The 21,978-nt window shown below is 34.3% G+C and overlaps 2 protein-coding genes and 1 long non-coding RNA gene across 7 annotated transcripts in view; 1 reads left to right on the top strand and 2 right to left on the bottom strand.

Moving 5' to 3' along the window:
- Positions 1 to 21,978, top strand: part of LOC111512315 (alkaline phosphatase) — a 952,023-nt gene that overhangs the window by 26,955 nt on the left and 903,090 nt on the right. The window lies entirely within an intron of this gene.
- Positions 1 to 21,978, bottom strand: part of LOC111513746 (equilibrative nucleoside transporter 3) — a 57,941-nt gene that overhangs the window by 34,579 nt on the left and 1,384 nt on the right. The window contains exons 1-2 of one of the 5 annotated variants that reach the window (XM_074178170.1): positions 14,769 to 14,964; positions 14,540 to 14,686 (exon numbers count right to left, since the gene is read on the bottom strand). The exons of the other annotated variants lie outside the window; for them this stretch is intronic. The gene's annotated coding sequence lies outside the window, so the exon portion shown is untranslated. Of the gene's footprint in view, positions 1 to 14,539; positions 14,687 to 14,768; positions 14,965 to 21,978 lie in introns of those variants that run through there. 5 annotated transcript variants of the gene reach the window in all.
- Positions 3,639 to 10,784, bottom strand: LOC141483498 (uncharacterized). Its single transcript, XR_012466127.1, has 3 exons — positions 9,859 to 10,784; positions 8,115 to 8,427; positions 3,639 to 8,029 (listed from the first exon to the last, which is right to left on the bottom strand). It is a non-coding gene; the product is annotated as an uncharacterized lncRNA (long non-coding RNA).

The following is a 21,978-nucleotide window of genomic DNA, read 5'->3' as shown; positions in this document are numbered from 1 at the left end:
TATGCAACATTGGGCTAAAGACGATTCGATTGATAAAATATATGGGCCAGTTTATGACGAGTCCTCTTCAAAATGGTTCCTCGGTAGAAAGTACATTGACTTTGATAACCGTGGAAATATAACAACTGAAGGACTCTCTTTCAAAGGAACTCCAAGATTATATAATTTAATTTTCCTCGATGAACCTGAAGACTATAATAAAGAGGATCGAGCCTCTTATAAACGTCTTTTAGAGATAACGCAAGCCCACCTGAATGCCAGAGGATCCATGAAGGGAACTCAAAAATGGAAATGGTCCGATGTAATTAGACCGATGTTTCGTATTCAAACACTTGGTGAGGGATACGATAATCTAGCGAGCAACAAAGAAGTTGGTTCGAATATTGCACTCGACACGCATCGTTGGATTTATAATGAGAAGCCCTTCGAGTATGTGTATTGGGATGATCCGAACGAGTTATGCGATAGATTGAAGCTGCTTATATTTTCGAAAGAAGCTGGAAATTCTTCTTCTCACGACAACGAAATTACAGCTATATTCGATGAACTCAGAGAAGCCAAAATTATTTAATAATAAACAACTCAATATAAGATGTATTTTTCTTTATTGAAAATATAATGTGATAAAACATTCATTTTTGTCTGGAAAAACGCATTGAAAATTTTGCAAAATTTTGATGCGTTAAATGAGACAGTTTTGTCATTTGAATCGCATCGATAAAAATGTATTTTTAAAACCCTTATTTCTTCTAAAAACCCATATGATTTGCATTGTAATGCGTCACGGAAAATGATGCAGAAATTACATGAAAATCGCTTCGAAAAAATGTCAAAAATTTAGCGCGATGAAACGTACATTTATGCCGCGATTATCGAATGAAATATTTCGCAAAATTTCAATGCGGTCATTTGAGTTGCGAAAACTACATATTACTACAGTCATATCTGTGTGTGTCGCATTTTCATTATGACTATCGACAAGTTTGGGCGTAGCTCGAATAGGAAACGAAAGCATCCTACAACATCAACAGTAGTCAGTGGCTTGCTACATAGACCTGACGGTGACATTGATTTCGATAATTTGAAATTGTGTAATGTGAAAAGACCTACGAACGCATCAGATGCAGTCAACAAAGAGTACGTGGATGAAGTTGAGAAAAACCTCACTATTTCCATAAAAAGAAATATGACCAACTGTGATTGGAAAATGATTGAGCTCATGAAAATAATGCGCAGTGATATGCAACATTTGGAAAATGACATCAACACACTCATCAAGAATGAAGTTAATAAGTCGAATATTGAATTCGATAAAAAAATTCAAGCAGTTAACGCCAACATTTTGCAAACGACTCAACATGCTACGGAACAATTCCAAAAGTTGCATGAAAAATTCAATCGTCAATATAAAATCGATATCGAACGTATCGCCAATGATTTATCAAAGGGATTGAAAGAACTCACCAGTTTGGTTCACGAAAAGAATGCCAAAATTTTGCAGTCTATGCAGAAAACTGACATTTTGACCGAGAAAATGGATAGAGAATTGAAAGAATTCAGATCAAACGTCGAATTGCAAATATCTGCATTAGGTCTGAATGTTAAAACTTTAGAGCTGGCCATCAACAAAAAGGAAGAAAGTAAGAAAAAATCGACGGAACCTAACTCCAATGTAATGAATTGAATTGTTTCCCAACATTATGCACAATTATGGCCTCCAAAGATAAGATTCAACTTGTCCGTGAACTGCATAAACCAATTAGAAAAAATTTTCCTCGACGTCGTACCATTATCAAGGGACTGGATGATTTATGGCAGATGAACTTAGATGAGATGAGATCGTTCGCTCACCAAAATCGAAATTTCAAACTCATTCTAGTCGTCATCGATTGTTTTTCGAAATTCGTGTGGACTCGACCGCTGAAATCGAAAACGGGCGAAGAAATTACCAAAACGTTTTCGGATATTTTGGAACATACGAAACGTTGTCCAAAAAATCTACAAACCGATCAGGGGACAGAATTTTACAATAATAAGTTTCAAACTTTGATGAAAAAACACGGAATAAATCACTACAATACGTACAGCATCACTAAGGCTTCTATGGCTGAACGTACCATTAGGAAGTTGAAAGAAAGACTTTTCAAATATTTCAGTTTGAATGGCACCTACAAGTGGTTGAATGTCTTGCCTGAAATCACAAAATTCACAATGATACGCGACACTCAAAGACGGGCATACAACCCTCGAAAATCAACAAAACCAACGAAAAACAAATTCTCAAATCGATATACACCCATCTGAAAATAGCTGGACCGAGAAAATCCAAGGTCGGCGATGTTGTGCGCATCAGTAAGGCAAAACACGTTTTCGACAAGGGTTACACACCCAATTGGACTACGGAATCATTCAAAATTATCAGTCAATATTACAAATCCCGCCACCTTTATACCAGAAGATATGCAGGGTGTACCTATTAGGGGTGCTTTCTATGGGGAAGAATTACAAAAAACTGCAAATCCTGATACATATCTTGTGGAAAAAGTTCTAAAGAGGAAAGATAAAAAACTTTACGTCAAATGGTTGGGCTTGGATAACAAACATAACAGTTGGATCGAAAACGTTGATTTTGTACAGAATCTTATGGAAAACAAGCACACTCACATTGTATTGGAAGGGGAGCCTTTTGTGAAGAAATATTTGAATGTTCAACACAAACACAAAATATTCGAAATTGATCATGTGATCTGAAGCTATAAGAGTGCATGCAAACACCGATGGATATTCAGTTTGAACAAAATGTCTCTCGACAGTGGTTATGATAGTGAAGTTGAAGTAATGTGTGACAGTGATTGTGAAGATTACAATTAAACTCTAAGTGAACTCGATAGAGCGTTGGGGCAGTACGAAATAGCTGCTCGAAACGAACACCAATTGCTATTGATGACATTCCCCATGTCATCTTATGAAATTCGATGCGGTCTAAGTCCATCCAGAGACTTTAGTCCATGCATCATATTGAAGCAACAATTCTCCGTTCGTTCCATCAATTTAACAACTTATGAATGGGCGACCCTAATTGATATCCTGCAACAAGTGAAGGAAAATTTCTTTGATTCACAAATCGATGCCTACGTAGACGAATTTGATCCAATCACAACACGTTGCGGAGATTACATTTACGTCACACAGTACATCGAAAGTAATACCAAACAAGTTTCCATTTCCAAAGATACCACGAACATAGAGCTATTTCAACAAGATGTAAACGATGGGGGTGCTGTCTGATCGTATCGCTATGCTGGATGCCATAAACTTTTGTGACTATTATCGAGTGTTTTCAAAATTATTCAATCATGGTCACGTGAAAATAAAACCAATTTGACTTTGGAAGAAATTATCGAAGGTTTTTGTCAAGCCTCATCTTTAGATAGTATGTTGGCTAATGCTTTACGTGAATATTCAATTTATTATAATCAAAAACTAGTATATGATTTATGTAATAGATGAAAATGATATTTACCTTATTTTCGCTCAACACCCACCTGCCCTGGTGGCTCACCTCAATTGTAAACATAATCACATTTTCCAAAAAATACTTTATATTGTACGAAAATATTTTAATGAAACACAAAAAATGATTTTGTTTTTTTTTATTCTTTTTTCAAAATCCCCTCCTTGAAATACAACATTGAAAAACTATACATATTTGAATCATGAAAATGATTCAATAAAAACTACATATATTTCGATTATAAAAATGATGCAATAAAAAACTACATATAATGGATTGTTGAAGTACAGTAAAAAATGGTGTTTTCTGTTTGTAGATTATCGCATATTGATAAAGCTTGAGAAATTTCCTCCTAATATTTGACATTTAAATAACTTTTCTTTTCTGTCACTTGTAGAGGTAATGGTGAAAATGCAATTAAATTCAACGATTTTGATGCAGAGTTGTTCCAAATTCATGTTGACGTGCGCAAAATGTTTGTGATCTGCAAGTAAAAAACTTATTTCAAACTATAATGCCCCCAAGGTAATGTATCGAATGATTTGGGGATAAGATGACGTTTGTCGTCATACGGACTAAGGGCTATTTTTGTCTGCTCTATACTGAAAACGTTATGAGCAAATGATCTTATTGTGCATTGTGCGATATTCATCTGCTTGAAATTCTTCAAGCAATCTACGTAATCTTCAAAGCTCAATTCATCTTTAACGACACCATATTTCACTCCCTTTGCCTTTTTAACAACTTTACCATCCTGCACTTTGTAGGTGTACATTTTTGAATGCGGTCCTGCGAAATGCGTGATGATTTTGCCATTTGCTTCATCTTTCATGAAGATGAAGCAATCGGTACTTTTTTATTTGCAAGGGGGATGTTGTACTCGTTATCTCTCGAATAATCAGAAGTGTTAAATTTTGAAATGTGTTTTTTGATAATATCTTCATACCCATCGTCACACGATAGCTCATAACTGAAACTGTCTGTATCTGTATACAGTAACTTGCATTTCTCCATGCTCATAATAGGTAACATGAATTCGTAATGAAATTGAAACATACATGTTTTTGACAAATCTAAAATTGCCATGCCCACATACATCGGTTTATTGAATATGAGTTCGGCCTTTTTCAATTCGATAGCCATCAAGTACGATTATGAAATCGAGGGCTGGAAATGAGATTTTTGGCGCCAAATCTGCCCTCGTAAGAGGACACTAATTTCACTATTCGGTGCAACCGGATGTTTTCCATGGTTTTCCCAAAGATCGCGTTGTTGGCTAATTCGAATTGATTTTTTTCGAAAGACGTATTGGCTGCAGTCCTCAATCGAGTATCCAACTCAATATAGGAACGCAGCCATGCAGATTGTTTGAATTTCAGAACTTTATGAATTTTAGTTAATTTCAATCCATGCTCGAGGGCCTGTTTCAAATTTCTATAGTGTAACGTATACTCTGTTTTATTATAGAGAGTTGGCATCAATTTTGTCAATTTGGAATTTGGTGGAGCGCGGTGCTCGGGGCAAAATTGAAAATCTTTGTGTAAATCGTGAAGTCCCTCAGGGTACTCCAAATCGACTTATAAAATATATCCTTCTGGACTGTCATCGGGAATTTGAGATACATCGATATTCGTATCGACCCATTCGAAACCTCCATATGGCAAAAAGTGTGACATTGCCTACCCATACAAGTTATTTACATCGAAATACATTATGTATTTGGATGGTTTCGTTGGATCATATGTTGGCATATACTTGTTATTGGCTTCCGAATATCTATTACAACAAACCGAAATTCCACCCCTTATACCATTTTCCACAAACATAACCGTATCGACGTCTTTTAAAATTTGCAATTTACAACCTGTATATTTCAACATACAATCCCACGTGTACCCTGGCATAGTATAATACCATGCAGGGTCCAGCCCATATGTTTTCAAGTCAATTTCGCGAAAGTTTTCAAAAAGGTCTGACAACAGCAATATATCAGTTCGCATGTATAAATCGCTGTATTCCCCCACAGTTTTTATATCGGATAGATGCCAAACGCGTTGAGCATGAGCATACTTTGCATCAACGATGTCACAATCGTTTAATTTATTATAAAAATGTTTTTTCGATGGTAACTCAGTGTCGAGAAGTTTTTTCACACCGTCCACATAATCGTATGGGAATACGCCTTCCTCAGTGAGAAGCTCAAACTTCTCATCGTCTAATTCTGCAAATTCCTTCTTCAATATTTTCAAATTCTTAACATCCAGTGTGGAAACTGATTCATCGAGACTGGCTCCCATAAAACGATAAGAATCTATAAATCTGAATTTAATGTTAGTTTCATTATCGTATTGGGTGAAAGAAATATATTTTTCTTTGTTGATGGGAAGTATGCTCACACTTCCTTTTTTTGCTACATCTCTTATAATGAAATGACTATCATATCCACTCAAATTGTGGAATGTAATGGGTACAATAAAGAGCTTTTTGAACGATAAATTGCAAGCTTGATGACTAAATCCTCTAAACAAACCTGAAAAGTGACAATGATCTCTGACGATGATGTCTTTTTCGGTAAAAGGTTTCTCACTTATATGACATACCTTGGCAGTGACAATATTAGGAGGGCATATCATCGGTTCGATATTCCTAATTTTTGACTAAACGAATTTTGCAATGCTAGCCATTTTATCGGTAAACCATTGTATGCAATCGTCACCTCGATGGCTATTAAATTTGGACAAACTGTCATCATAAGAATATTTCAAGTAGTAGCCTACACTGGACGCTTTATGTTTTTGAAATTTTCTACATTTGTCCAAAATCTTTTCCTTGCAATTTTCGAGGACTGATTCAAAATCAGCGTATAAAACGAAGGGACATTTTTGTTTATATACATAATTTCGGAATTCAACATGATCAAATTTTGGATATGAAATTTTACACTCGTTTACATTTTCACACAAAACAATATGTTCATCCAATTTCTGCTGACTTGAAAAATAATTGATACATCGATCACAAAAAAACTTTCATATTTTATATTTACTCATTTGTTTTGAAAATAATCTAGACATATTTTTAATATAGCAATAGTGGTATTTGATTTCACAGTCATCTGAATCTTGAGGTAAAGCGTCATACTCATTTAATTTAGGAAAATATACATTTTGAATTAATAGTAAATTTACATGTTTATTCAATTTATTTTTGGTTAATCGTGCAGGTACTACTTCGTTAAATGTCTTTTCTTTTTCAACATTCATTTCTAAACTATATACATTCACAGAAATATCGTTTTGTTTTTCAAATTTTGTGATGCAGCGAATTGGCATAGGAATTTCCAAACCCTTTATATTTAAAACCGTATCATAAATTAGATATGAAGATTCACGTTTATTGTTTCCTTTGGGAGGGTACAAACCACTTACGATTGCTCTGAAAAAACATGCATCATCTTGATTATCAAGATTCACACATGCATGCTTGTTTGCAATTTCTTTGGGCAATCGTATGAATGATGCTCCGTTGCCCATTTCATATTTATTGATTGCTACCTCAAGCAAAAGAATTTTACTCAATGCCTAACCAGAGTCTCTTTCCTGAAATTTGTCGACTTTATTCAAAATAACATCCACAACATGTTCGTTGTACCAAGCAGACAAATCCGTCCCCAAATCAATGATTTCATTACGAGTATTGAAATATTTTCTATCGATAATTTCCCCGTCATTCGATGTTTTGATGAAAATCCCCAAGAATGTCATGTTCACTTTGAGGCATTGCATCTCCTTCAAAATTTTGGAAATTCTAGCTTTGAAAAGGAAATATGCGTCACTCAAAAATTTTCGCACTTCTTTGTGCGCTAAATTTATAATTACACCTGTCCTCACTCTACCTCGGAAAATTGAATTTACATTTTCCCATTCAACTCTACTGCTTCGTTTCAAAACTGATTCGATATACTTATCGTTTTTCATAACATTTATTATACATCTAATGCGTTTCAATTCCCCAATTTTACTAATAATTTTCTTTTTTTCCCCCACTGAAAATTTAATTTTTTTCATTGCCAACTCACATTTTCTAATATGCCTACCAATCAAATTCAACGACGTTCGTGCAAGGGAACTTGAATAATTTTGTTCAATTACTTCAAGCAATTTATCAATTTGCGATAAAGTTTTTGAAAACACCATTTTCAACTTACAAAAAAAAATTGTTTTCCTGCGACGAATACACAAATGAATGCTTGCTGAACGCTGCAGAAGGAAGCTTGAAGTACTACTCTGTAGAAGGAAGCTTGAAGTACTACTCTGTAGAAGGACTGTAGGAAACTCGAACCTTGGTCAAATGTGCTGCAGAAGGAAGCTTGAAGTACTACTCTGTAGAAGGACTTTAGGAAACTCGAACCTTGGTCAAATGTGGTGAAGCGATGATGAACGGAGATGATTCTCAAAGGAAAGCTTGACAAAAAATGTTTCTGTTGTACTGGGAGGGCGGAGGGTATATAACTATCTGGAAAACGAAGAAGAAAAATTAATTTCAAATCACACATCTTACCACTTTCAAAGAAAAATAAATGAAAAACAACTAAACTAACCTCAATTTTCTACAATTTCGAAAGATGTTGCAGGATTGGCTTTCCCCGTATTGATCAGCCCTCTGAACACGATGGCGTACTTTTCTTGTTCGAAATGATTCATGAATCCCTCGTAGGTCTTTGTAACTCTCTGCGGTAGAAACGTTATATGTTTCTCCAACTCGAGCAGTACTGTCCTTCCAAATTTCGTCTGCACGATTCGGGCTGAGAAAATTTTCTGCGGCTATCCTATCGGAAGATTTCGTAATTTCTCCACAGGTTTCTTATTCTGTGTGTCTACAAGAGAAATTCCATTAATTTTGTTTGGATCCATCTACAACAAAAAATTGAACAAATTGAAATTTTTTGATTACACACACAGAATTTTGAGCAAAAATTTTAAAAACTTTTTACGTAAAAAAAAATATTTCGGTTTTGAAATGAAAAACGAAATTTTCTGGTTACACAGACACACGCAATTTCGAGCAAAAATTTTGAAAGCTTCATACGGAAAACGAGATATTTCGTATTTTCAGAATTGAAAAAAATTAAATTTTTTATTTGCACAAACACATGCAATTTTGAGTAAAAATTTCAAAACATTTCACGGAAAACGAGGTATTTTGTATTTGAAACTTCAGAACACATAATCAGAAAAAAAAAATTTTTAATACTTTTTGAAATAATCACAAGTACAAACACCTTGGAAAACGAAGTCTTTCCGTTTTGAAATGAAAAATGAAATTTTTCGATTACACCAACACTGTAGTACACACAATTTTGAAAAAAAAAATTGAAAACATTTTACGGAAAACGAAATATTTTGGATTTGCAATGAAAAATGGATTTTTTATTGATTACACACACAATTTTGAGCAAAAATTTTCAAAACATTTTACGGAAAACGAGATATTTCGAATTGAGGAAATATAATATTTTTCGTTTGCAAAAACACACGCAATTTTCACCAAAAGTTTTGAATACTTTTTGAAATAATTATAAGTAATTACAAACACCTTGGAAAACGAAATATTTCGGTTCTGTAATGAAAAATGAAATTTTTCGATTGAATCAACACTGTATAGTACACACTTTTGAACAAAAATTGATAGCTTTTTACGAAAAACGAGATATTTCGCATTTAGAATTGAAAGAAAATGAAATTTTTTATTTGCACAAACACATGCAATTTTGAGTGAAAATTTTAAAACATTTTACGGAAAACGAGATATTTTGTATTTCAAATTTCAAAACACATATTTTCAAACAAAAATTTGGAATACTTTTTGAAATAATCATAAGTACTTGGAAAACGAAATCTTTCCGTTTTGAAATGAAAAATGAAATTTTTCGATTACACCAACACTGTAGTACACACATTTTTGAACAAAAATTTTAAAGACATTTTGCAATGAAAAATGGAATTTTTTTGATTACAAACACACAGAATTTTGAGCAAAAATTTTCAAAACATTCTACGGAAAACGGCATATTTTGAATTGAGAAAATATGAAATTTTTCGTTTGCAAAAACACACGCAATTTCAACCAAAACTTTTGAAGACTTTCTGAAATAATTATAAGTACGTACAAATAGCTTGGAAAATGAAATCTTTCGGTTTTGAAATGAAAAATGAAATTTTTTGATTACACACACGCAATTTCCACCAAAAGTTTTGAAGACTCTTCAATTAAAATCATTTCACTGAGTTTCGCAAATAAAATATATGATTATACATCGTTTTCGAGACAAATTTCGTACTTACATCTGTTTATTGAAGATAATGCACACACACACACAAACAAACGGAACAGAGTCACAGTTACAACTGATGAAGCGACCGTTTTCAAGCAGATGGCCCACTAACCGTTGTAAACATACGCTCCATACTCTCACATATTATATTTCATCCTTGACTCGGAATGTGAAATGAAACGAATATTTGTGAATATTCAAATATTTATTATTTTAACCAAATTATATACATTTCATTCAATTTCATAATTATTTCTTGGAAAACTCTAATCAAAATACATGCTAATATCGTAGATACTATAATTAGAATTCTGTGAAGGTCAAATTCCATTCGTGACTTTTTTTTGGTTAACGTTGCGTGTTCTGGAATGAATTCGACAGTTTTTGTATCAATTTCTCGAAGATCGTGGAATATCAGCCTCAGTTTGTATTTGAAGGAGGTATTTTTCGGGACTTTGCTTGTAAAAACTGCCAATTGGTCGTCATTGACAAATGTTGAACTCATCAATTTCCATTGTGTTCTACTGCATCCATGATCGAAATTATTGGGCTTCACACAAATTGCCATGAATTTAACGCCCTTTGGTACGTTCACATACAAAACATTATTTATTATTGCACTCAAAAGTACAAAATTTATTCTCAGCATTGGCGGCGACATAATCTACGCTATGAGGTTGAATTCTTCGCAGCGGATATTTCGTTTGAGGCACTTTTCGATGGAACACTCTGTCTTGAATTTTCAAATTATCCAACCGATTCAAAACAAGCTTTTTTCTTCGAAAAATTGAATGACTTCCTTCAATTCTTGAACACGTTTACAAAACTCTTCAACTTTCCGTCTGTATTCTTCAGATATCATTTTATCACTAAATATTTCAACTGTTTAACGGCATTAACATTCTTTCGAAAAAAATAATATTACCATCCCACGTATTTTCTTTACCCCCACTCCCCCCATTTCCCCACTAACACGAAAAAACGCATCTGACGTATTTTGAAATGTCATTGCTGAATACCCCCATTGCTCCATTTTCCAACGTTTCCCATTGGGATTGCACGCTAAAACGTTAGGCCCCCGCACCTGACATATTTTTTCCCTAGATGAGACACCCTGTACACATTGAAGAATCACACGTCAAAACCATAGAGCCTCATTAAACTTTTTTTTAAATGATGTATTTTGAGACACCCTGTACACATTGACGTCATGTTTTTTCTTTAATCCGATTTTTCATTCATTATTATTATTCCATTATTTTCCACGCTGACGTACACCCTGTACATGTTTTTTTTTCCTAAACGATGAGACACCCTGTATGGCAGCAGCCATGTTTTTTCTTCAACGCCCGCTATGTTTTCTTCAATCCGATTTACATTCATTATTATTATTATACTACTATTTTCCACGCGGACGTATTTGAGACACCCCGTACATGTTTTTTCTTAAACGATAAGACACCCTGTATGACACACATGTTATTTTTGTAATTCCACCGCGCTCTTATCTATCAAATGAATTTATTCGATGCTCATTCCATCATTCTATGCGTCGATCACGTCGCACACGTCTCTTTCCCACTCACTACCGTAAGTACGTCTCCTAGGGAATACGTCATAGAAGCCCTGTATCCCCTCTATTTACGCTCCGTGGGATATTGAATTCGTTGTGGAAAGATGCATTATCCTGTCTTTTTTGACACACTATGCTTATGCAGTGTACATGATTCTCGGACCCAATGATCATTCACCCCATTGTGTGGAGAGTGGTGGTTGGTTGATACTGCTGGCGCGCCTTCCCGAATGTATTGGGGCTCCGGAGATAAGGCTTGACGCGTGCAAACTTCGGTAAAAAATTCAATGAATGATGAAATGTTACATGTTACACGCCTCATGCTACTAAGAAATCCCAAGAAGGAGTTCACCTGAGCATGCTCTACCACTCAACCCTTGCTATTTTCAATATTATGATTCAACTTATGAAACTAACCTAACTAATCTCAATACATAAATTTTCATCACACAGTTTTTCGCATTTGTTGGGTCTTTCACAAATATCAACAGAAAGAGGAATAGTAATATGGAAGATGAGGGAAAATTATACTTTCCAAACACAGACTGGGACAAAAAGATGTACAAAAATTAAACACATCAAAATATGTTGATCTGTAGAAAAAATATGAGTTCTTTTTTGAATTTATTCAATATTATCGTTTTGTTTCAGCGAACTGGAAATGAAATTATGAAGATGAAAAATCGAATACGTAGAGCTCCTCTGGAAAACTCAGGTTTTATGTTGTGAGCTGTGATTCATTTTCGTTTCACAGATTTATGTTGTGTACGTCCGTCCTGAATGTTAGTCTACGATATGAGAAGGCGGATTTCTGTATAATATAATTTTATGAAATAAAAATATCGAATGAAATTTGAACCAATTCGTCATGGAAAACCATTTTAGTTCCGTAAGCTTGTGGGATACATGTTCATACTTTTATATCAACTTTGTTAAGGTCATTAACATCGAAAAGGAGGTGAAACGGAATGTCATCAGAATAAATGTGAATTCACAATGTTCTACACAATTATGAAGTTGGCTAGTATAAAGTGTGAAAAAAGTGGTCTCAGAACTGAGCCCTGAGGTGCAGCCAAGATGATATTTCTAGCAGATTATCGATTTTCAAATGCAACGCTTTGCATACGATTGGTGAGATATGAAATGAAGAGTTTCCAAACAGACTCAAAATGATAATTCGTATCGAACGCTCTACTGAAGTTGAGCATTAGCAATACTGTGAATTTATATCCATCAAGTGACCCAATAATATTGTAACGCTCGATCACGCGACGGTGTTGGGTAGTCACTGTGACAGCCCAAGAATTCGGCTCCGGCTAACTGAGTGAAGACGGGAGTAGGGGGAAATATGCAAGTTAAATTTTGATTGTGGGCGCCAGGTAATTTACCCCTTCCGAATGCTTGTCTGAACCCTGTTCCTAAATTACCAAATGAACTTAAACACATCTGTCACAAAAAAAATTGGCATAATCGACTGAATTATCATCAATAAGGAAAAAAAAATTACATAATGATCTGGTTTATTATGAATACTTCATGAAAACATCATATTATTTTTGAGTATATAAATTCATATCAATAAATAATATTTATGTACATACAATTTGTATTTGGAGTTGAAATATTATTAGTCACAATCAATTGTGCTAGAAATTAATCTAGGTTTCAAGATAACCAAAAGAAACCATAAATAACCCCAAAATTAAACAGCCGCTAGCTTTGGATCCAGAGCGAAAAGCGCTTTTCACGTATGTCAAACATAAAATAAAATCATCAGTATGAAACTAATTTCTACCCCTTTGTACAATATATTGTCTATATATTAAGGTATTATGGCAAGTGGCGAGAAAAGAAATATTCAAAAAAAAAGCGACGAATCATTCACTGTCTACTTGCGTGGCTTGATATATCCTGAAGTGCCAAACTCAAAGTTGAAACCCCTGACTTCACTGAATTCAGGGAAAAAAAAACAAAGTACTTCTTCTATAATTTTCCCACTATTGAGTGAACAGCTCTCATTCAGATTCGGCTAACGGATGTTCCAAATGAAAGAAAAATGCAGCTTCCGCACTGCCCCATAAAACCCTAGGAAGGATTCAGAGAGTTAGAATTTCTCCCATTTGAATAAAACCAAATGCATTTAGATACAAAAAAAAAGAAAACTTCCACTGGCCGTTAAAAATAATCGCTGCATGAATTTTTTTTTTTCCAATACACCATTACAAAATAATATAAACATAATGAATTGTTTTTTTTCCACCAGGACAACGGAAGTGCTGATTCAATTCTTTAAAAAAAAATTCGATGTTCCTTTTATTTTTATTTTACCAAATTCTGTGCTTTCCATGAAATCTGGCAACCTCGCAGTGAAATATTTAACGAAACTACTCATTAAAGTAATTTCAACGTAACTAAACTCAATAATGAAAATAAAGCTGAATAATCATTTGGTAAAAAAAAACAACACATTTCAGCTTACCGGTATAAGCTGAGAAACTGAGGAAAGAAAACATTAATTGTCGCCAATATTGTTCACCTTCCTTCCCTGGATTCTAAAATAAATATTCTCGGATGAAGTTCCATGTAAGAAAAATAAACTATTCAATTAAATTACCGGTCGAATGTTTTCCCTGGACGGTAATATGATGAGAATTTAAAAAACCTAATACATATTTCGCTAGTGATTTCGGTCGGTCAGGACAAAATCTATGCCGATAACGAATGAAACAAAAAGCAATTAGAAAAACATTCGGAGGACTGCAGAAATCGTGAAATTAATTATTTACAAATCAACTTCGTAGCTACCAATTCTGATAAATAAAATTCACCTTTTGATGGAAAATAATTTCCTCTGAAATTAATTAGCAACCTCTTCCTAGCTAAAAAAAAATTCTAACATAAATATTAATTGAAATTTCAACCCACTAACTGAATTTATTTTAAAATTACGAACAACCCGAATGAATTGTTTCCGATTCATTAAAAAAAAATATATAACCTCTGTGATTATTCTCACATGTAAAAATAAAGAAAATAAATTTACCACAAGCTCGTGAAAGTCAAACGAGTATGCGTTTATCATGATATATACAGAAGGAAGAACCATAATGAAACCTACCTTCAAGTTTCGGAAGGGTTTTCCAAAAATCCCAATCGGAATTTCATTTCACAATCTTTCGGGCAATGTCTTCAATTTTTCCAATGAATCATCAACCGATTGTATGGTGAACACCAACTGAAGAAAGTTATGAAACGATAACAGGTCCTATAAGAGGAAGGAAAAGTACATAAGTTGAAGGTCCAAAATGGCGATGCTGAAAAGTCGGGGAAAATTTGGTGCCACTTACGTGAAGTTCTTTTATCCTCCAAAGAGAGTGAAAGGCCAATTTACATCAAATGCTATACCCAAGCAAGCAAAACCAGCCACTGTTTTCACTAAGTGAAGACCCTCAGAAATAATCCTCAAAGAGATGTTTCTACAAACAAATTTTCCAGGCGGGTCTTCTTCGAACATTCACCAAACAACCTCAAAAATGGAATTCGTAGGATCATCATATTGAAACGGAATAATATGAATTCCAGCGCATGACCATACGTCATGGACAGGTGTGATGAACCAATGGGCAATCGAATAGAGCTGTTTCAGAATATTCAAATCATTTAAATGCATTTTCCAAACTGGAACAATCTACTGAACGATTGTAAAAGTAGGGATGAATAATATGGGGAATATTTCCTCTCAAAGACAATTCCGCTAAGATATTCAAAATATAATATGAAATGAAATATCAACATTCCTTCAGGGATACGGTAGTTGATCTTTAATTATGACCTTGACTACTAGGTGTGTTGCAAGTATGAAAATATATTTTCATAGGGATCGGTTCTACAAAAAAACTTGAAATGTGCAAGATTTCGCCAATAAGATGCCGAAATATACTTAAAAAGAGTTTGAAAGGGATATTTAAAGATTGGAGCAGGGAGGTACATCACACTCCATCTACATTGAAAGTACTTCAATAACAATTGGAAAGGTACTGTCTATTAATTTAATGAAAGTAAACAACAATAATTCAAATCTGTAATCTCACGGCCCACCAGTTTACAAACGAAAAAGGAGAGAGGGACCTACGGGTGCTTGAAAATTGTTATTCTGACGTTTACGAATGATTATATCATGTGGAACAAATTGGTACCGTTACAATATCATCTGTTACTCGTAAAAGAGCCGTTGTGCAACTATGTCCCTTTCGAAAACCCGACTGAATAGAATAGATTTTATTTACGTTGACATTTTCATTTTGAAATGATGTGAGTATTTTGAGTTCTTATAATCGACAACAACTATTTCAGATAACTTATATTTTTTCCAATATCACATTTTTCCTCAATTTGAATTTCTCACAATGCACATGTTTTAGAAAAAAAATTACCGACTCCCAGTTTAAGTTCCAGTAACTCCAGTATATTTTCGAAACACATTAATACACATTTTCAGAGAAATGCTATACCAACTACATAATGTGTCGAAATGGATGTCATTAAAACAAAAAAAATGTAGCGTAATTTTTTTTCCAGTCCCTCAGACCAATTATCAAAATAATTCAGGTGGAAATAATAGAGGTGGACACTTCCTCAACTCAATATTGTTCGGTTTTGTACGTTATGGAAAAGTACATTCTGAAGGTATGACTATTGATCATTCGGAAACTGAAGTTTGCAGTGACGCCTTTTGAACAAATTGAAGTCATTTTCTTATCATATTCATAACACTAGTGAATTGATCATATTTAAATTTTCGATATGATGATCTGGCTGAATAAGATTATTCATTTTTAAAATTTTCATCTTTATTGAAATTAGGTTTCGGCAGATTTTGTCGTCAAAAAATGCATTCATTTTTAGTTCATCACTACAAGAATAAACAAGAATAAATCACTTTTGTGAATGAATAAATCGATTTGAAATATGATTCATTTGATATAAAATACTATAGAATAATTTATTAACATGACTCACAGTTCTTTTGTGAATCAAGTTCTCTCACAAAAACGAATCAATACCAGTAACAAAAGACCAGTAAAATTTTTCAAAGACAAATTAAAACAAATGAGAAAAAACCTACAGGTGTTAAGTAGTATTAGAGCTGCAACTGTAAGGCCTGAATACTACAATACATTTGAAGTATACAAAGAGCAATACCAGAGCGCCATACAAAATGCCAGAAGAATTTCATATGATGATTTCAACAATGAATCAAGTAACAAATTCAAGAACGCTTGGAAGTTAATTAACTGTGAGCGACATCTGGATGAAACACTTTTAGCCCCTACAGAATTTTCCCTGTTGAATATGACATCTATTTCACAAATGTAGTTGAACAAATAGTAAAACTTCTACCATCCTGTAACATTAACCTCTCTAACATACCCTTTTACACTCCCCACTTCTATACTCCCCACTCCAGTTTGAAGTCCAGGTTGGAGTTTAACAAGCAATAATCAAATTAGGAACTCTGCTTGCTAAAACATATTCTACTCAAACAGTAGAATTATTATCATTTAGTCATTTAGTATTTAATAAGAATCAATTCGGTTGTAGGTCTAACAAATCGATAACCCCAGCTATGATAGCTATAGTTGATACAATAATAGAGAATATAGAGACGGGCCTAGTGTCTGCTCTAGCTGTATGTGATCTAAGTAAGGCTTTTGACAGTGCAAATCATGAGCTCCTACTAGGTAAATTGGAATATTACGTGGCAGAGCTTTAGAGCTGATGAGTACCTACTTATGTGGGGGAAAACAAGTTGTTTATACATCTGTGAATTCTAACGTATGTAGATCCATTTCGCACGGTGTACCACAAGGTTCCATACTGTGACCAACTCTTTTTGTGGTATATATTGATGATTTTCATGATTTTTCACTGCAAAGCTTATCTTTTTGCTATGCAGATGTGTCAACGGTAGAAGCAGACTCAAATGTTAACGACTTAACGGACCTATGTTCTACATCGAATAATAATGCTGAAACTTGGTTCACTTCAAATTACCTCAAACTGAACACATATGAGACACAGAAAATTATGATATCATCAAATAGACAAGTAACATATTCATTGGGGTTTAAAATTGATGAAATGTTAAATTGGGAAGCACATATTGCTGGTCTGTCCAAAAAACTTTCTACGCAACTGTTCCTACTGAAAAAGCTGAAAATGTGTCTCAGTCGGAGTGTGGTACTACAGACATTCTCTCCTATTTTTCACAGCCACCAAAAATATGACATACTTCTATGGGGTCTCTCTTCACATGCAATTAAAGCCTCTCGTATACAAGAAAAGCAATCCGGATAATTGCAAATGTTTCTTACAGAGAACACTGTCGTCCTTTGATTCAAGATCCCAAAATTCTACCTTCACCATATATTTTCATACTCTGCAACGTTTTAGAGATCTTCAAAAATAATAATAACAAATGCTGACTTTCATGATTATCCAACTCGAAGCGGTGCAGACCTGATTCCACCATTTTATCTACTGGATCTATCAGCACGAAATTCACTCAACTTACATTCATACAATAAAATACCAACATATATTACTGGTTTTAGTTATAACCCTTTGAAGGCTAGAGTTGAGCACTGAGGCACTGTTCCGTCTACATCGAAGTAACCTTTTACGAAAGTAACCTTTTGACAAGTTGATAAAATGATGACTGAGTTTTCAAAATTTCTTTTAAAATCTGTTTAAAAATCTACGAACGACAGCTCTCAGCAGTCGAAACTTGTGCGAGCTAAGGATTAACGAGGTCTTACCTTTTAACGTGTGATTCCTAACACGGGTTGGACGATAGCAAGTGAAGATCGATCGTTCAGACTAGGGCTTGAACCACCGACCAACACGGCAGTCAATTCGAGTGAGTGAACAAATCACCCACGCCGAACCGCTTGGATACCGACCGAACAAGTTAAGCTTCACTCTCTAATACGGCAAACCTCAGTCCAACAAAGATTGCGAGCAAACTGTCATCTCAAAATATCTTGCCCACTGGCAGTGGAGCGAAAATCCTAGTGTCGAAAACCGAGCAAGGTTTCTTAATGCTCGCAACAGCTGCAAACTTGAAATGAATGAAAGCGAATCACACCACAATTATTGGAGGAACTGTTTGCTAATCCCAACAGGTCTATATATCTTTCTGGTCGGTAGCTGAAGCTGTTCATCAAAACTTTACAGAATCCACATCTCCACTGCATAGTTGATTTTCTGGGAAAGGCATCATCCATTATTCTCACACTAGAATCCACAATGTGGTATGAATTACTTTTTGACAACGTCTAGTCAGGCGAATTCTGAAACAGCTCAATATCAGTTAGGCGTCTGATCCTAATGAAGTACCCGCCATTGTACTTCAAAAGTACGCCTCTATCGTTTGTAGAACTGTTGCGCTTGATATTCCCAAGGTCTTTGACCGTGTGTAACATGAGAGTTTACTGGCCAAATTTTGATGCTACGGCTTGTCGGATCATTTTTGTGTATGACTTTCCTGCTTCTTAAAAAAAAGTCACCTGCAAGTGGGCATCGATGGATATTTCTCGAATACTTTTACGATCAACGCTGATGTTTTCCAGGGATCCCGTTTTTTATTGTATATCAATGACTCATACAGGAGATCGGCTGCGGATGCACATCTCAACCTTTAGCATCGGTTTTCTCCAAGAAGATAATCGTCTCCGAATCGATGTAATGTAATGTGATGTGATGTAATGTTAGGCTGCTTCTCAAAAGCTTGAAACACTGTTTCGAACCAGAAAACTGTACACACTTCAGCAACGTTTGATGTTTTATGAAGCTCTGATCGGACCTTCATTTGAGTAATTTTCTCTAGTATGGAGCTACGCCCCAAAGCATACTCTGAAGCTGCAGGATTCCATACAGAAAAGAGGACTCACTTGTAAACTTGATAGTCTGGAACATCGAAAAAAAATTGGAGATTTGTCTCTCTTTCATAGATATTTTCACGGGAGGTGTTCAAGTGACTTGGAACATTCGATGTCACCAAGAGCGGTACATATGAGAAATAAGCGACGGATTGCGGATTTCCATGCAAATGAAATTTTATTGACAAATATATAGCCTATTAATAGTAAAATTTAAACGCGTCACTCATTTAAAAATGTTTTCGGTAAAATTATTAATTATACAAAAATTCACTCTGTCGACGTATTAATTTTCTAGTCGCAAACTTAACTCACTTTATTCTAAATAATATAATGTTATGATATTTATGTACTTTTCAGCTGTAAATATCATGTGCGATATTTCATATTTTCAACTCATCTAATTTCAGTATCCCGGATCGCTATCATTCAAAATGGCGTCATTCTATAAAATAAATTCGTATAAGTAGCTTCTATAAAACTGTTAAGAACTCAGTTCTGGAAGTGATGGTATTGCGGCAGAGTCGGACTACTTTTGAAGCTATAAGTTTCTACAAAACTGATTGTATGAATGAAGAATTTCTCACATAAAATTTGGATAAATATTATCTGTCGGGTTGTTCCGGCTAAAAAGTTTCTTTCATCGATTAAAAAGGCTAAACGACGGGTTTTTTCTATTAAAATAACCTTTTCCTGTTTTTCTCAAAACAAAATTGAAGCATTAGGTTAGGTGGGATAGTGGAAAGTGTTTTCAGTATTTCCAATATAGAGGGCGACTCATAGCTTTCAAGAAGTTTTTTTATGGAACACCAAGCCATTTCTTCGTCTATTTGAAGCACCTCGAACAGAATCTAAAACTATTATATACCCCCCAATTAATGTTCAAAATGGCCGCCATTGGGTTATTATTTATTTTTATTTATATATTAGGGATACAAACAGAAAAATCCACTACAGTATCCACACAATGGAATTAATATTGAATTGAAAGTATAACTTATAATACACAAATATATGCATATCATAGTGTCTAAAATTAATGATGAATTAGAATTGAATACAGTAACAATGAAAACTGATTATCAGTTATTGACAAAATGTATCAATGAATTATAATTTATAATAGTTTTCAATATTTTTTTGGCCGAAAGCTATATGTATAAAAAGTATGGAAGTATTTTGCAAGAGTGTTACCTCATATTACTGGAGTTTTCTCCCAACACCAAACCGTTCTAGATCCACCATCAAGATTTCCGACCGTATTTTTTTAATAGATGGATTTTCTGAAAAATCTTGAACAGAACCAAACTAACCCAAATCAACCATTATCCCTTCTTTCACTAAACAAAAAGTCATAAAAAAATATTTGTTACAAACAGAGTATTCGAACCCGCCATAAAAATTTACATCAAAGGCATTTACACTAACAAATACCTATGGATACGAACACTGTCACGAATCAATTATAGAAAGCGGGTAGCGAACCTATACATTCGGATTCGAACGCGAACGCATATGCTCAAATCACAAAATTATCGGAAACCTAGATACTCCCAAATGGATAAAATGCCGTGAATCATCTTGTACTTCTACATGAAATATTTTTTCGAGACACAACTAAGCACCCCGTTATTTTGATGGGTTTTTTTTACACAGAATACTAAGAATACGGCCCTGTTGATATTTGTATGTCTTTCTGCTTCGCTGTGGCTCTGCTGTCAGTACACAATTATTGTGATTGTTTATAAGTTAGATGGCAACATTTCTGCTAATAAACGACACTTTGGTGACTTATAATATGAATTACTTATATTCATCACATATTACCTTTTTTATGATAAATATCCGTTGTCTAGTGCTAAATACATGGTGAATATTAGACATAATCTATATAAACGCCGATGAAATATTGTTGATATTCAATTCATCGTGCGTTCAGAGGAAATGACGGGTAAGTTTTGATGTCAGAATATATCTTTTAATTAGCTTCAATAATTGACCAGATATTTGATAATTCAGGCCTATATTTTCAGTTGATAGTTTTGTCTGTTTGAAGCTGGATTTGACTCATTTTATCTACGTTTTAGGTATATATGTTCACCAAAGTTCCGTCGTCATGGGTAAATAATAACCAACTCTCATGGCCAAAAATTGATGCTGATAAGTTAATACGAATCCATAAACTAAAACGAAGTCATTTGATGACCTACCAAATTGCTGAAGAAGAACTATTAGAACGAATGCTGAAGAATGACGATATAGAATAAGAAGAAATTATTAATTTTATGCAACCCAAAAAGCAATCAGAGTTATTTTCATTCAAACAAGTTGTCACAGAGAGTGTGAAAAAGCCAGAGTTATGTGTATTTTATGGGATTACAGTAGGTATTAGTTATTCGAGGAGTTACTGCTGAATACTTTCTGTACCTTGCTGTACCTGAATGTGTCATCATTCAAAGGGTTGTAACACGAAACTGCTTCACTCAGAACAAAATATACAGGTTTTCTAAATAGATAACTAAAAACTGAAATTCGAAAGTGCAAACCCTTTGTATTTTACAGTCTTCCAAATTGTGAATAATAAGGTTGAGTTACTGAACCCAATGCCTTAAAAATA

This window comes from Leptinotarsa decemlineata, unplaced genomic scaffold, assembly GCF_025532065.1.
Source record: "Leptinotarsa decemlineata unplaced genomic scaffold, Ldec_3_MD MMD2_tig00003557_RagTag_RagTag, whole genome shotgun sequence".
NCBI lineage: Eukaryota > Metazoa > Arthropoda > Insecta > Coleoptera > Chrysomelidae > Leptinotarsa > Leptinotarsa decemlineata.
The sequence above is the reverse complement of the archived record's forward strand: the minus strand, read 5'-3'. Positions and strand labels throughout refer to the sequence as shown.